Source organism: Oncorhynchus masou, unplaced genomic scaffold (genome assembly GCF_036934945.1).
Source record: "Oncorhynchus masou masou isolate Uvic2021 unplaced genomic scaffold, UVic_Omas_1.1 unplaced_scaffold_2627, whole genome shotgun sequence".
Classification (NCBI taxonomy): domain Eukaryota; kingdom Metazoa; phylum Chordata; class Actinopteri; order Salmoniformes; family Salmonidae; genus Oncorhynchus; species Oncorhynchus masou.
In genome coordinates, this window is record NW_027009064.1 from 38,095 (window position 1) to 54,885 (window position 16,791).

At 44.9% G+C, this 16,791-nt stretch overlaps 1 long non-coding RNA gene across 1 annotated transcript; it reads right to left on the minus strand.

Annotated features, from left to right (window-relative positions):
• Positions 1-12,134: 12,134 nt before the first annotated feature.
• On the minus strand, positions 12,135-12,506 carry LOC135533728 (uncharacterized). The gene is made up of 3 exons (XR_010454577.1): positions 12,461-12,506; positions 12,263-12,364; positions 12,135-12,168 (listed from the first exon to the last, which is right to left on the minus strand). It is a non-coding gene; the product is annotated as an uncharacterized LOC135533728 (long non-coding RNA).
• Positions 12,507-16,791: the final 4,285 nt, after the last annotated feature.

Below are 16,791 nucleotides of genomic sequence, written 5' to 3' on the forward strand. Positions count from 1 at the left end.
CTGAGGTCTCCACCGACCCCGATGGGATTCTCCCTGAGGGGCGTGTTGTCGGGTTGACTGTCTGGGGAATTGAGAGGCAGGTAAAGCAAGCACTCACTCACACTCCGTCGCCGCGAGCTTGTCCTAGGAACCTTCTGTTCGTTCCCGTTCCTACTCGTCCGGCCGTTCTTCAGTGGGCCCACTCTGCCAAGTTAGCCGGCCACCCCGGCGTTCGGGTACGCTCGCTTCCATTCGCCAGCGTTTCTGGTGGCCCACTCGGGAACGTGACGCGCGTCGATTTGTCGCCGCTTGTTCGGTCTGCGCGCAGACTAAATCTGGGAACTCTCCTCCTGCCGGCCGTCTCAGACCGCTTCTCATTCCCTCTCGACCGTGGTCTCACATCGCTTTAGATTTTATCACCGGACTGCCTTCATCAGCGGGGAAGACAGTTATTCTTACGGTTGTCGATAGATTCTCTAAGGCGGCTCATTTCATTCCTCTCGATAAGCTCCCTTCTGCTAAGGAGACGGCTCAGATCATTATCGAGAATGTTTTCCGAATTCATGGCCTTCCGTCTGACGTCGTTTCCGACAGAGGTCCGCAGTTCACGTCTCAATTTTGGAGGGAGTTTTGCCGTTTGATTGGGGCTTCCGTCAGTCTCTCGTCCGGCTTTCATCCCCAGTCTAACGGTCAAGCCCGAACGGGCCAATCAGACTGTTGGTCGCATTTTACGCAGTCTTTCTTTTCGTAACCCTGCGTCTTGGTCAGAACAGCTCCCCTGGGCAGAGTACGCCCACAACTCGCTTCCCTCGTCTGCTACCGGTCTATCCCCTTTTCAGTGTAGCCTCGGGTACCAGCCTCCGCTGTTCTCATCTCAGCTCGCCGAGTCCTGCGTCCCCTCCGCTCAGGCTTTTGTCCAGCGTTGCGAGCGCACCTGGAAGGGGGTCAGGTCGGCACTTTGCCGTAATAGGGCGCAGACTGTGAGGGCCGCTAATAAGCGTAGGACCAAGAGTCCTAGATATTGTTGCGGTCAGAGAGTATGGCTCTCCACTCAGAACCTTCCCCTTAAGACAGCTTCTCGCAAGTTGGCCCCGCGGTTCATTGGTCCGTTCCGTATTTCCCAGGTCATTAATCCTGTCGCAGTGCGACTTCTTCTCCCGCGCTATCTTCGTCGCGTTCACCCGGTCTTCCATGTCTCCTGTGTTAAGCCCGTTCTTCGCGCCCCCGCTCGTCCCTCCCCCCATCCTTGTCGAGGCGCACCCATCTACAGGGTTCGTAAGATTTTGGACATGCGCCCTCGGGGCCGTGGTCATCAGTACCTAGTGGATTGGGAGGGGTACGGTCCTGAGGAGAGGAGTTGGGTTCCCTCTCGGGACGTGCTGGACCGTTCGCTGATCGATGATTTCCTCCGTTGCCGCCAGGTTTCCTCCTCGAGTGCGCCAGGAGGCGCTCGGTGAGTGGGGGGGTACTGTCATGTCTTGTTATGTCTGTTCCTGTCCTTTCTCTTCATTCTCTCTCTCTGCTGGTCTTTTTAGGTTACCTTCTCTGTCTCTCATCCTTCAGCTGTTCTACATTTCCCCTAACTAGCTCATTCTCTCTTTCCCCACCTGTTCTCTCTTCCCCCTCTGATTAGGTCTCTATTTCTTTCTCTGTTCCTGCTACTTTCAGTGTCTGATTCTTGTTTGTGTTTTTTGATGCCAGAAGCAAGCTGTCGTCTCGTTTGCTTCCACCTTGTCCTGTCCTGTCGGAGTCTGCCTGGCAGGAGCATCCTGCACTATACTAACGTTCTTTTTGTTCCGCTGACAACGTTGGAAAGAGGATTTATGCCATTCCTGTATTTTCATTAAAGAACTCTGTTTTCTGTTAAAACCGCTTTTGGGTCTTCACTCAAGTTCATAACATACACACAGACGCTTTCAGGAAACACTGCGCATTTGGCATGTGACTGAGAGTCTCCTCATTGAAAACATCAGAAGCTCTTCAAAGGTAAATTATTTTATTTATTTGGTTATCTGGCTTTTGTGAAAATGTTGCGTGCTACATGCTACACAAAATGCTATGCTAGCTTTGCATACTCTTACACAAATTAGTCCATTTCTATGGTTCAAAAGCATATTTTGAAAATCTGAGATGACAGTGTTGTTAAGAAAAGGCTAAGCTTGAGAGCAAACGCATTATTTTAATTTTATTTTCGATTTCAGAAATCGTTAACGTTGCGTTATGCTAATGAGCCTGAGGCTTTAGTCACGATCCCGGATCCGGGATGGGAAGTTTCAAGAGGTTAAAGTCGTCCCTAACTATATATTTAGGATCAGATGACCGAACCCTGACTCGTAACCTCAACATTTAGGAGGGTTAAAAAGGTCTGAATTTGGCCCAAATGTTAAGGTAAACCACTTGACACATTTTATACACTACAGTTCAAAAGTTTGGGGTCACTTAGAAATGTCCAAGTTTTTGAAAGAAAATACAATTTTTTGTCCATTAAAATAACATCAAATTGATCAGAAATACAACGTAGACATTGTTAATGTTGTAAATGACTATTGTAGCTGGAAACGGCTGACTTTTTAAATGGAATATCTACATAGGCGTACAGAGGCCCATTATCAGCAACCATCACTCCTGTGTTCCAATGACGTTGTGTTAGCTAGTCCAATTTTATAATTTTAAAAAGATCATTAGAAAACCGTTTTGCAATTTATGTTAGCACAGCTGAAATCTGTTGTTCTGATTAAAGAAGCAATACAACTAGCCTTCTTTAGACTAGTTGAGTATCTGGAGCATCAGCATTTGTGGGTTGGATTACAGGCTCAAAATGTCCAGAAACAAAGAACTTTCTTCTGAAACTCGTCAGTCTATTCTTGTTCTGAGAAATGAAGGCTATTCCATGCGAGAAATTGAAGATCTCATTCAACGCTGTGTACTGCTCCCTTCACAGAACAGCGCCAACTGGCTCGAACCAGAATAGAAAGAGGAGTGGGAGGCCCCGGTGCACAACTGAGCAAGAGGACAAGTTCATTAGAGTGCCTAGTTTGAGAAACAGACACCTCACAAGTCCTCAACTAGCAGCTTCATTAAATAGTACCCGCAAAACACCAGTCTCAACGTCAACAGTGAAGAGGCGACTGTTGGCCTTCTAGGCAGAGTTGTAAAGAAAAAGCCATATCTCAGACTGGCAAATAAAAAGTAAAGATTAAGATGGGCAAAAGAACAGACACTGGACAGGGGAACTCTGTACGCCTATGTAGATATTCCATAAAAAATCATCAGTTTCTAGCTACAATAGTCATTTACAACATTAACAATGTCTAGGACATTTCTAAGTGATCCCAAACTTTTGAACGGTAATGTATATACACCAGCAGAAATCCAGTTGAAAATACACATCTATATTTCACAGGGATGAAAGGAGAGATATTATCCTGTTGTCACATAAATAAGTCTGTTAAATAGAATAAAAATCACAGACAGTTACAATACCATTGCATCTGATGAAGTTTCTTCCCTGACAGTTATATAATAGAGGCAGTGAGGGTAGGGGCGTGTAGGGTAGGGGCATGACATGTGTTAACATGAACCAATTATTTTGCTCCTGACCATTTAAGGTCAATGAGGTTGTCAGGACCCGGTTACGAACCTGGGTCTCCGGAGTGAGAAACAGTCACTTAACCAACTGAGCCACGAATAGTTAGCAGAACCCAGAAGATGAGGCAGACACAGCAGTACTTAAGACGGTGTATTTAATAAAGTAAAAAGGAGAAGTCCTTCAATACAAAAATGGCAAATCCAAAAGGTGGTAGGAATAGCACAAAAAAAGCCTCAAGAGATACTCAAAAACAAAAACAGAATTCCACAAGAGCATCCACCGGAATCGACAAGAATACACAGAACACTAGGGCTGGGTGCTAACATACAAACACAGAGCACAGAACTGAGGGAAACTAAGGGTTTAAATACAATCAGGGGAAATGAGGCACAGGTGCAAATAATAATGGGGATCAAGGGAAAAAACATAAGGACAAAAGCACAATGGGGGCATCTAGTGACCAAAACCCGGAACAACCCTGGCCAAATCCTGACAGAATCCCCCTAGGAACGGCTCCTGACGTTCCTACCAGCTCTCTCAGGGTGGAGGGCCCTGAACTGACGAATGAGGTCAGGGTCCAGGATGTCTTTGGCAGGAACCCAGGAGCGCTCCTCGGGACCGTAGCCTTCCCAGTCCACCAGATACTGCCAGGACCGCTGCACCCGGCGGGAATCCAGTATCCGATGGACGGTATAAGCCGGCTGGCCTCCAATGACACGAGGCGGAGGGGAGGTCTGTCTGCCGGGACAAGGGGAGAAAAACAACAGGTTTTAACAATGAAATGTGAAATGTGGGATTAATCTTAAGGGATCTGGGTAAGTGTAGGCGATAAGAAACTGGGTTAACTCTCCTGGCAACCTTGAAGGGACCGATGTATTTTTGGGACAGCTTGCGAGACTCCACCCGTAGAGGTAAGTCTCTTGTGGAGAGCCAGACTCTCTGGCCGGGGCGCAGGGTAGGCCCGGGACGGCGACGTCTGTTGGCTTGTTGTTGGTACCTCTGTGAGGAACGCATAAGATTAAGACGGGTCTTCCTCCACATAAGCCGACAGCGTCTGACGAACTTCAAGGCTGAAGGCACTCTGACTTCTGCCTCCTGGTCCGGGAACAATGGAGGAGCATAGCCAAACTGACACTCGTGCGGGGACATACCAGTGGAGGAGGAGCGCAAGGTGTTGTGCGCGTATTCGGCCCAAACAATAAAGGATGACCATGTGGACGGGTTGTCACGAGTCATACATCGGAGGGTGGTTTCCAGCTCTTGATTCATCCTCTCTGTTTGGCCGTTGGACTCCGGATGGTACCCTGAAGATAGACTGGCAGAAGCCCCCATGAGTTGGCAGAAGGCCTTCCAAAACCTTGAGGCGAACTGGGGACCTCTGTCAGAAACCATATCTTGAGGAATGCCGAAGACTCGGAACACATGATTAATTACCAACTCAGCCGTTTCCTTGGCAGAAGGTAACTTAGTCAGAGGGACGAACCTGGCCGCCTTTGAAAACCTGTCGATTATGACTAGGATAGTAGTATTGCCATGGGATGGAGGAAGTCCAGTAATAAAGTCCAATGAGATATGGTACCAGGGTCTGTGGGGAACAGGTAAAGGGTGAAGGAGTCCTTGAGGGCGGAGGTGAGAAGATTTGCCCTGGCAGCACACGGGACAGGCATTGACGAAAGTGGCAACGTCTTCTCTTATGGTAGGCCACCAGAACTTACGCTGGATGAACTCCAAGGTGCGACCTACGCCCGGATGACAGGTGAGGCGAGAGGAGTGCCCCCACAGAAGGACCTGAGTCCTCACTGCCTTGGGGACAAACAACCGATTGGCAGGACCTCCTTTCGGGTCCGGTTCGCTAGCTTGAGCACGTCTCACGGTATCCTCAACTTGCCACGAGATCGGAGCCACAATCTTAGCAGCAGGAAGGACAGGCATGTCCGTGTCATCTCGAATGGCAGGAGCGTAGACTCGGGACAGGGCATCCGGTTTGAGATTCTTCGACCCGGGCCGATAGGTGAGGATAAACTGGAATCGATTGAAGAAAAGAGACCATCTAGCTTGTCTAGAGTTCAACCGCTTCGCCTGCTGGATATACTCCAGATTTTTGTGGTCCGTAAGCACTTGAAACGGGTGAGAAGCCCCTCGAGCCAGTGTCTCCATTCCTTCAATGCCATCTTAACCGCTAGGAGTTCACGATCCCCCACATCGTAGTTCCTCTCAGTCGGGGTAAGCCGGTGTGAGAAGAAAGCGCACGGATGAAGCTTCTTGTCTTCACCCCTCTGAGACAGGACAGCTCCAACACCAACCTCTGATGAGTCTACCTCCACCACAAATGGTTCATCTGTAGTCGGTAGTATCAGGATGGGAGCAGAGAGAACGCGCTGCTTGAGTCCTTGGAAGGCCGTCTCAGCTTCTCTTCCCCACAAAAACCTTGCATTGCCACCCTTGGTTAAAGCTGAGAGAGGGGCTGCCACCAAGCTGAAGTTCTTGATGAACTTGCGGTAAAAGTCTGTGAAGCCCAGGAAACGCTGAACTTCCTTAACGGATTTGGGGTGGGCCAATCCGCTACCGCCCCTACCTTCCTGGGGTCCATTTGGACTCGACCGGGTTCCACTACAAATCCCAGGAATTGTACTCGGGATGAATGGAATTCACATTTTTCCGGCTTAACGTACAGATGGCTGTCTAGGAGGCGTTTGAGTACTTGTCTGACATGCTTAGTGTGTTCTTGAAGGGAGCTCGAAAAGATGAGGATGTCATCCAAGTAAACGAACACAAATATGTTAAGCATATCCCTAAGCACATCGTTTATGAGCGCTTGGAACACCGCTGGGGCGTTGGTCAGGCCGAAGGGCATCACCAAGTATTCATAGTGACCAGTAGGCGTGTTGAAAGCGGTCTTCCACTCGTCACCAGGTCTGATCCGCACAAGATGGTATGCGTTCCGCAGGTCAAGCTTAGTGAAAACAACTGCTTCCTGGAGCAGCTCGAAGGCTGTGGCCATAAGGGGTAGCGGGTAACGGTTACGGACGGTTATGGCATTGAGTCCCCGGTAGTCGATGCAAGGACGTAATCCACCGTCTTTCTTGGCCACAAAGAAAAACCCTGCTCCTGCCGGGGAGGTGGATGGACGCATGAGGCCTGCTTCCAGAGCGTCCTTGATGTAGGTATCCATAGCAGCTCGTTCGGGTGGAGATAGGGAAAAGATCCGACCCCTGGGGGGCAAGTGCCCGGAAACAGGTCGATGGGGCAATCGTAAGGTCTATGGGGTGGTAGCATGGTGGCCCTCTGTTTGCTAAACACCAGTTTGAGGTCATGGTAACACTCGGGAACTCGGGTCAGGTCGATGGATTCTAAAGACTCGGGAGTAGAACTCGGGAATTCGGGAAAATACAAGTAGCTTGGCACGTAGGACCCCACTGCTTGATAGTGCCCATAGACCAGTCGATGTGAGGGTTATGGCTGTGAAGCCAGGGGTATCCAAGGACGAGAGGGAACTCGGAACAGGAGATCAAATGAAAGTTCATCAATTCCTGGTGTTGTGAAACTGAAAGTCGCAAGGAGGTAGTGACATGAGTGACAAGTCCAGATGTAGTGACCCTCATGGGTTCACATAGAGGTTCAGAGGGAACGCCATTCTCCTTCGCCCAGACACCATCCATGAAGTTACCTGCGGCTCCAGAGTCTACCAAGGCTTGAAGGTGAAGCTTGTGGTTGTCCCAGGAGAGGGTGACTGGAATGAGCAGACGGGAGTTGGACGGATGGGAGGAGGTTATGTTTCCCGTTACAGTTCCCCCCGGTCTGTACGGGACAGAGCGTTTCCCTGGAGCCCGGGACACGTGGAACGGAAATGGCCCGGTTTGCCGCAATATAGACAGCGTCGCTCCCTCATCCGGCGGTCTCTCTCATCCTGGGAGATGCGTCCAATCTGCATGGGTTCCGATGGAGCCAGCGAGGATAAAGGTGGGGACTCGGAGCTGGGACTGATAGGGGCTAGAGGTCTACGGTTGAGTTCTCTCTCTCTCAGACGCTGGTCAATGCGTGAGGCCAACTTGATCAGGGACTCGAGATTGTCCGGTGGTTCCCGAGTGGCCAGTTCATCTTGGATAGTGTCGGAAAGGCCTTTCAGAAAGCACACCGTGAGCGCCTCGTTGTTCCAGCCACTTGCTGCTGCCACCGTGCGGAACTGGATGGCATAGTCCGTCACGCTGCGCCAACCTTGGTGGAGAGTCAGGAGCTGTTTGGCTGAGTCAGAACCACTGCTTGGGCCTTTAAACACTCGTTTGAATTCCTCAGCAAAGGCAGAGTAGCTGGCACAGCAGGAACTATGGGCATCCCACACAGCAGTAGCCCAGGCCAGGGCTTTTTCCGACAGCAGGGTGATGATATAAGCGATCTTAGACCGGTCGGTGGGAAACGACGAGGGTTGTAGCTCAAAGGAGAGAGAACATTGGGTGAGAAACCCTTTACAAGCACTTGGATCACCTGAGAACCGTTGGGGAGGTGGAAGACGAGGTTCAGCCAGGGGGTTAACTGCCATGGGTACGTGAATCTGAGGTACTGGGACGGGAACTGTTGCCGGGGTAAGACGATCAGATATTTGCTTAATGGAAGTCAGCATCTTCGACAGAAGATGAGAATGTCTAGCCTTTAAGGCCTCTTGCTGAACCAGGGCGGCTTCGTGGCGTTGGACAGTCTCCTGGTGGTGGGACAGCATGGCAAAAAGGTCCCGGGAACTGGCTGCCTCTGGGTTCATTTTTTGGCTCTGTGTTTCTGTCAGGACCCGGTTACGAACCTGGGTCTTCGGAGTGAGAAACAGTCACTTAACCAACTGAGCCACGAATAGTTAGCAGAACCCAGAAGATGAGGCAGACACAGCAGTACTTAAGACGGTGTATTTAATAAAGTAAAAAGGAGAAGTCCTTCAATACAAAAATGGCAAATCCAAAAGGTGGTAGGAATAGCACAAAAAAAGCCTCAAGAGATACTCAAAAACAAAAACAGAATTACACAAGAGCATCCACCGGAATCGACAAGAATACACAGAACACTAGGGCTGGGTGCTAACATACAAACACAGAGCACAGAACTGAGGGAAACTAAGGGTTTAAATACAATCAGGGGAAAACGAGGCACAGGTGCAAATAATAATGGGGATCAAGGGAAAAAACATAAGGACAAAAAGCACAATGGGGGCATCTAGTGACCAAAACCCGGAACAACCCTGGCCAAATCCTGACAGAGGTAAGACCCTTTCTCTAGAAAACATTTACAAGCTTTCCCCATCATTGATGGTATGTCAACATCATGGGGAGAATCCTCATTGCTGTCCTAATCTTATGTTGTAAGTCATATTTCATTCTTTATGTCAGACATTCACTATTTTGTTACAGATTATTTTATGTGATGCCTATGTTACTTGTGTGTCAGTTGTATACTAACTTGATCTAATTCAATATTATTTTCTCATTAGGTTTAATGTGGATGTCAGCTTCTCTGGAGACCTTAAAACAAAACATTGTCACCAGAGTTGTCAGAACTGGTGTCAACGTGACTCTGTGCTACAGCGTAGAACACTCTGAAGAAACCCTTTGGTATGGACAGTGATACAATGAGGTGCCCTTTTTATTAATGTTATCTACTTCGAATGATGGAGAAATGACTCCTCAAACCAAAGTCCTTACAGGCTTGGAATGAATGTTTCTACTGAACATCTCGAAAGCAACAACTCCATCAATCTCACCATTAACAGCATCACTAAATATATTATTGGGCTCTACTATTGTACCTCTAAAGGAAACTTGAAAGTTGGGTCTTGCTACATCCTTAGGTAAAATGGTGACGGTACGCACCTAATAACAGGGTCATAACTTTCACTGGGAACGGGGGGGACAGGTCCACTCCACATTCTGAAATTCCATTTTTGTCCCCCCCAAGTTTTATCATTGGAATGTAATACAAACGAGGCACCGGTGTGCTTTAGGACCCTGCGGACGCCTCCGAGCGGTCGAGTAGGCTGTTTGGAGTGTTTATCTGACCAATTTTGGTGGGTTAAATAAAATAATTATGTCCCCCACTTCTAAAACCAAAGATGTGCCCCTGCCTAATAGCATCCTTGACAACTCCATCAGTCTAACCATCAACAACATCACTAAATCTATTATTGGGCTCTACTGTTGTACCTGTAAAAAAACATGAATGTTGGGTCTGGCTACATCCTTACATTTGACCGTGATGATATGTATTTAATAGCATCCTTCAACTTCCACACTATTTCCATGTTTCGTTCCATGAGGCAAAACTATCAATGGAAATGTGTATTTCCTTGAAACAGATCAGACCAGTGGGTCAAAGACACCATCTCCTTCTCAATCTACTGATGCTCTGTCTTCAGCAACTCCATCCTCTGATCAGTGCTGGATGCTGGTGGCCATCTTGTCTCCTTTCTGTGTCATCTTTGCTATGGCTGCTCTGCTCTCCTCTGTCGGTGCCTGGTGGATCTACAAAAGAAAAGGTCTGGATTTATTATTAAGATGATTTATGTACTTATTGCATGCACATGTTGTTCTGGGTTCATTTGGAACAATTGAGGGTGTCACCACTGCTTATTCATGACAGATTGATGGATATTAATATTTTATATGCAACTGGATTGTTCACAGGTAGGCTAAAGTTCCTACTCAAAACTTGAAACAACCTTTACGTAGTATGTACATGTCTTTGAATGTAACGGCTTTCGTCTGGTGGAAGAGAAGCGGACCAAAATGCAGCGTGGTGGTTATTCATGTTCTTTAATAAATGAACTAGACATGAAATAATGAACACAACAAAGAACGACCGTGAAAACCTATACAGCCTATCTGGTGAACACAGAAACAGGAACAATCACCCACGAAATAATCAATGAATATGGCTGCCTAAATATGGTTCCCAATCAGAGACAACGATAAACACCTGCCTCTGATTGAGAACCACTCCAGACAGCCATAGACTAAGCTAGATACCCCCACGAAGCCACACACTCAACAACACCCCAAGACAAAACACACCACAATAAACCCATGTCACACCCCGGCCTGACCAAATAAATAAAGACAAACACAATATACTACGACCAGGGGCCTGTTGCACAAAACTAGGATAAGGGATTAAGCCAGGATATCTTGGTGATCCTGGCTCAATTGATCCGTAATCCGGTTGCACTAAAGATGGATAGGGGGCAGGAGGATATGTTATGGTATAAATTACCATGGAGATGTATTCTGTGGAGCTAGCCTGCTCCAGACCAGGCTAAATTCCAGGATCTATTTAATCTCATCCCTAATGTCAGTCAGCAGTCACCACAAATGGAAACCAATAGTTATTTCACTGCTCACTATACATTGTTATCACATATAACTAGACCCACTGTTATTAAACGTTTGTGATCATTCATTTCAATGATTTTGGATAAAAAATGATTTTTAGATGACGTTGCTATCATTAGATAATGTACAGTTTCCCATAGACTATAAGGCTATATATAAAATGATAGAATATTAGGGCCACAGAGGGAAAAAAAACACAAGTCATAATATTGTAACCAGTTGTTTTAGAGGACAGTTGTTAAAATGACAGATGTGGGGCATTTCGTGAAATTGTACTTCAGTATGGTTTCATAAACAAAGACATGCTGATGTGCCAGAATATTAAGTATCACATTGTCATAAGTATCAAAACTGTAAAAACAATATGTAGCTTTTCTGCAGAAAGAACCAGCCTCATAAATGTATGACTTTATCCTTTTTCTTCAGTGTGGCCCTAGTACTCTGTCATATAAACAAATACACATTCCATATGAATATAAAAACACAATGTGTAACATTATGTTCCTTTATTGAATAAGGACAAAACAAAGCAGGTAAACCATCAGCTCCTTTCGAAACTGAAGTCACAGTGACTCTACAAGATGGAAAGCACAGAATCCAAGCATATTATACAAAATGATACATACACATTCAAAGGTCTGTATATAACACACCCTGCATGTCTGCACACTAAAATAAATGCAGGACAAATCCATACACATCAACTGAACAGACAAATGAATGGATGCAGTAGCCTCCCTGCAGCCTTGTATTACACACAGTATACCGCACAAACATCATAAGAGGCCAAATTCGTCAAAAAACGAACCCAAAAAAACCCAAATTCCTCTGCAGGACATATTTAACCAAAATTGAAAGCACACATACTAACTAAAATAATTCAACACATATTGGTCCCTCAGCAGCCGACCACTGTCGTCATCAGGGAAGATTGCCGGATTGTCCCAGTCCATGGCTGGTGGCACTCTGGGGGCCCTCTCCTTCCTCAGGCAGGCCACATTGTGGAGGACAGCACAAGCCACAGTAATATCACATGCCCTAACAGGGCTGACCCTTAATTTGTGAAGGCAGTGAAAGCGTGCCTTCAGGAGGCCAAAGGTCATTTCAACTCTGGCCCTGGTCCTGGCATGGGCATGGTTGTAGGCCTGCTGTGCTTCCTGGGGGTCTGTGAAAGGTGTCAGGAGAAAAGGCTGGCAGCCATACCCCTGTCTCCCAGCAACACACCAGAGAATTCACCTGTCAACACAAAATCTCATCATTACTACCTCATAAACACAGTGATATTCTTGACACAGCCATGATGGTTATAAATAGGGGTTGTGTGGCTTACCTTGTGATAGATTTCAGAGGCCCGAAAGATTCTGGAGTCATGGACTGAGCCAGGCCATTTTGCCACAACATTGCTGATCACACAGTCAGCATTGCAGACCATCTGAAATCATAAGATGAGGAATATTACACCAATCAATGCACATCACTGGCAATGCAGAGTGTTCGTCAATGGACAATATCAAAAAGTTATGTTCACCTGAACATTAATGCTGTGAAAGGATTTCCTATTCACAAAATCGGCCTCACGGGCACCTGAGGGGGCTTTTATCCTTATGTGTGTGCAGTCCACTGCACCAATGACATTGGGGAAACCTGTCACACAAAGTAATGAGTATCCTACTATGTGGACTCAAATCTTCGGGCCTCTAGTGCTCTATCTGCAATGTAAGCCACACAACTGGCTAGCTAACCATCATGGTAACTGATGTCAGAATATCACTGTGTTTATGAAGGTAGTAATGATGAGATTTTGTGTTGACAGGTGAATTCTCTGGTGTGTTGCTGGAACAGGGTATGGCTGCCATTGACACCTTCGCACGACCCCCAGGAAGCACAGCGAGGCCTACAACCATGCCCATGCCAGGACCAGGACCAGTAGGTTGAAATGACCTCTTGAACTCCTGGCACACTCACTGCCTTCACAAATAAGGAGTCAGCCCTGTTAGGGCGTGATGATGTGTGGCTTGTGCTGTCCTCCACAATGGGAGCACACCCTGAGAAGAGGAGGCCCAGAGTGCCGCAGACATGGGACAATCCGGCAATCTTCTGATGACGACAGTGGTCGGCTGTGACGACAATATGTGTTGAATTGTTTTGCTTAGTATGTGTCTTCCAAATTTGAAATTTGGAGGTTTTTTTGGGTTCGTTTTGACGAATTTGAACCTCTTATGATGTTGTGCGGTATACTGTGTAATGTAAGCTGCAGGAAAACTTCTGCATCCATTCATTTGTCTGTTCAGTTGATGTGTCTGCATTTATCTGCAGTGTGCATTTTATGCGAGAGTGTGTTATATACAGACCTTTATGTGTATGTATCATTTTGTATAATATGCTTGGATTCTGTGCTTTCCGTCTTGTAGAGTCCTTGTGACTTCAGTTTCGAAAGGAGCTGATGGTTTACCTGCTTGTTTGTCCTTATTCAATAAAGAGACATAATGTTACACGTAGTGTTTTTATATTCATATGGAATGTGAATATTTATTTATATGACAAGTACTAGGTACACTGAAGAGAAAAGGATAAAGTCATACATTTATGAACGGTTCTTTCTGCAGAAAAGCTACATATGTTTTTACAGTTTTGATACTTATGACAATGTGATACTTAATATTCTGGCACATCAGCATGTCTTTGTTTATGAAACCATACTGAAGTACAATTTCACGAAATGCCCCACATCTGTCATTTTAACAACTGTCCTCCAAAACAACTGGTTACAATGTTATGACTTGTTTCCCCTTTTCTAATATTCTATAATTTTATATATAGCCCCTTAGAGTCTATGGGAAACTGTATTATCTAATGATGCAACATCATCTAAAAATCATTTTTTATCCAAAATCATTGAAATTAATGATCACAAACATTTTAATAACAGTGGTCTGGTTATATGTGATAACAATGTATAGTAGGCAGTGAAATAGTTTCATTTGGTGACTGCTGACTGACATTAGGGATGAGATTAAATAGATCCTGGAATTTAACCTGGTCTGGAGCAGGCTAGCTCCACTGGGAATAAATCTCCATGAAAGGCAATTTTATACCATAACATATCCTCCTGCCCTATCCATCTTTAGTGCAACTGGATTACCGGATCCAATGGGCCAAGTCACCAAGATATCCTGGCTTAATCCCTTATCTAGTTTTGTGCAACAAGACTACAATTAAATTAATTATATTGTGTTTATCTTTATTTATTTAGTCAGCTTGTATATTTAAATTATGTATGGAGTTTATTAATGGTTGTGTTTTATCTTGAGATGATTGTTGGTGTGTTAACTTCGTGAGGTATCTAGCTTAGTCTATGGCTGTCTGGGTGGTTCTGTCAGAGACTCGAACATCGTTGTCTCACGATTGGGGCCTATTTAGGCATATATTCATTGATTATTTCGTGGGTGATTGTTCCTGTTGTGTTCGCGGAAGCAGAACTGTATAGGTTTTTCACGTGGAACCTTTGTTGTCGTTCGTATTTCATGTCTAATTCATTTATTAAAGAAGACATGAATAACACCGCAACATTTTTTATTTCTAAACTCTCTTCGAAAACGTTATTCAAAGACATGTACTGCGTAGGTGTTTCAAGTTTTGGTAGAACGCTACTGTGAACAATCGGATACATATAAAATATTATCTGTCATGAATAACAGTGGTGACGCCTCAATTGTTCCAAATAATTAAATTGTATGTGCATGCAATAAGTATAAATCATCTTAATAATAAATCCAGACAAACTCTTTGTAGATCCGCAGTACAAATAGAAACGAAACGTATGTAAGAATGACAGAAGGATCCGGGCCCGCAGCATCACATCTGATCAGAAAATTACTTTGAAAGACAGAGTCAGTAGATTGAAGGAGATTAACTGACCCGCTATTCTGATGACAAAAAAGAAATACATTTCCATTGATATAAATGGAGCAAGAAACATGAAATAGTGTGGAAATTGAAGGATACTTATTAAATACATATCATCACTTGGTCAAATGTAAGGATAATAATAGATAATAACATTCATGTTTTTACAGGTACAACAGTAGAAATAATAATAATTTGTATTGTTGATAATTTAGACTGATAAGGAGAATGTCAGGGTCTTTATTAGGCAGAAATGTATCTTGGTTTTTTAAGTGAGTATTTTATTTAACCCGCAAAAAATGGTCAGATAAAACACTCCAAACAACCTATATTTCTTCAGGCATCCGCAGATCTAAAACTTTACACCAGACCGCTGATTTCTGTTATTCTTATTCCAATGATAAAACTTAAGAAACAAAAAGTTGATTTCAGAATAATGAGTGGACAATCGTCCCCCTCCGTCCAGTGAAAGTTATGACCTGATTATAAGTGCATACAATCTGTATTCTACCTAATAAAGATAATAGCAAAGACCCAAAACTTTCAAGTTTGCTAATTATATGTGTATTATAATAATATATTTAGTGATGTTTAATAATTGTACTTTCAATGTTCAATAGAAAACATTCATTTAAACTAGGACTTTGGTTTGAGTCATTCTCCATCATTGAGTGTTAACATTAATAAAGGGCTTTTGTATCGCAATCGCGCAAAGGAATGCGCGTAACGATCGCGTTGACACCAGTTTACTGACAGCTCTGTGACAATGACGACGATTCTCCCTCACATTAAACTACAATGAATAATATTGAATTAGATCAAGTTAATATACAACTGACACACAAGTAACATAGGCATCACATAAAATAATCTGTAACTAAAAATGTAGTAGAATATCTGGTACGTAATTATGACTTACAACATAAAATTAGGACAACGTGGTTCTCCCCATGATCCCCCGACCTACCATCGGTAGTGAAACTTTTTGTAAAATATTTTTCTGAAAAGGTCTTACCTCTGGCCGGGGTTGTGGGTTGGCCCGGGTTTTGGTCATAGATCTTTTGTGCTTTTTGTCTGTATTTTTCCTTGATGCATTATTTATTTGCACCTGTGCCTCGTTTTCTGATTATCTACAAACCCTTAGTTTACTCGGTCTGTGCTCTATGTTTGTAATGTTAGCACCAATATGTGTCTGTGCTTTATTCTTATGTCGATTCGATGGATCTCTGTGTAATTCTGTTTTTTTGTTTTGAGTAATGCGAGACTTTTTTTGTGTATTCTTCCTACCACCCCTTTGAGTTTGCCACGACCTATATTGAAGAGACTTCTCCTTTTATTAAATACACGTCTTAAAAATACTGCTGTGTCTGCCCGCTCTTTCTGGGTTCTGCTGTCTATTAACCATTCGATGCCAGTTGAGCTAAGTGACTGTTTCTCACTCGAGAAGACAGATGGCTGGTGACGAGAGCCACAAATGAACCCAGCGGCGCAGCGGGAGCCCGGGTTGCGCTTTTGCCGTGCTGATCCCACCACCAGGAGGCTGTCCAGCGCCACTGGCCGCCCTGGTTGTAGAGAGCCTTAATAGCTGGGACATTCTCATCTTCTGTCGAGATGCTGACCTCCATTAAGCAAATATCTGATCGTCTTACCCCGGCAACAATCCCCATGCCTCCATGGCCACTATGTGCAGTGTGAACCTGGATCTTCCACCCCTCCCGGCGGTTTCAGATCAGTGCTTAACTAAGGTTTCTCCTTGTGTTTCTCTCTCCTTTGAGCTACAACCACGTCGTTTCCCCACCGACGTCTAAGATAAACATATCATCACCCTGCTGTGAGAAAAACTGTAATACATGATGGGATTAAGCCCATAGTTCCTGCTGTGCCAACTTCTCCTCTGCATGAAATTCAAACAAGTGTTTAAAATTTGAAATGATAGTTAATTCAGCCAGGTAA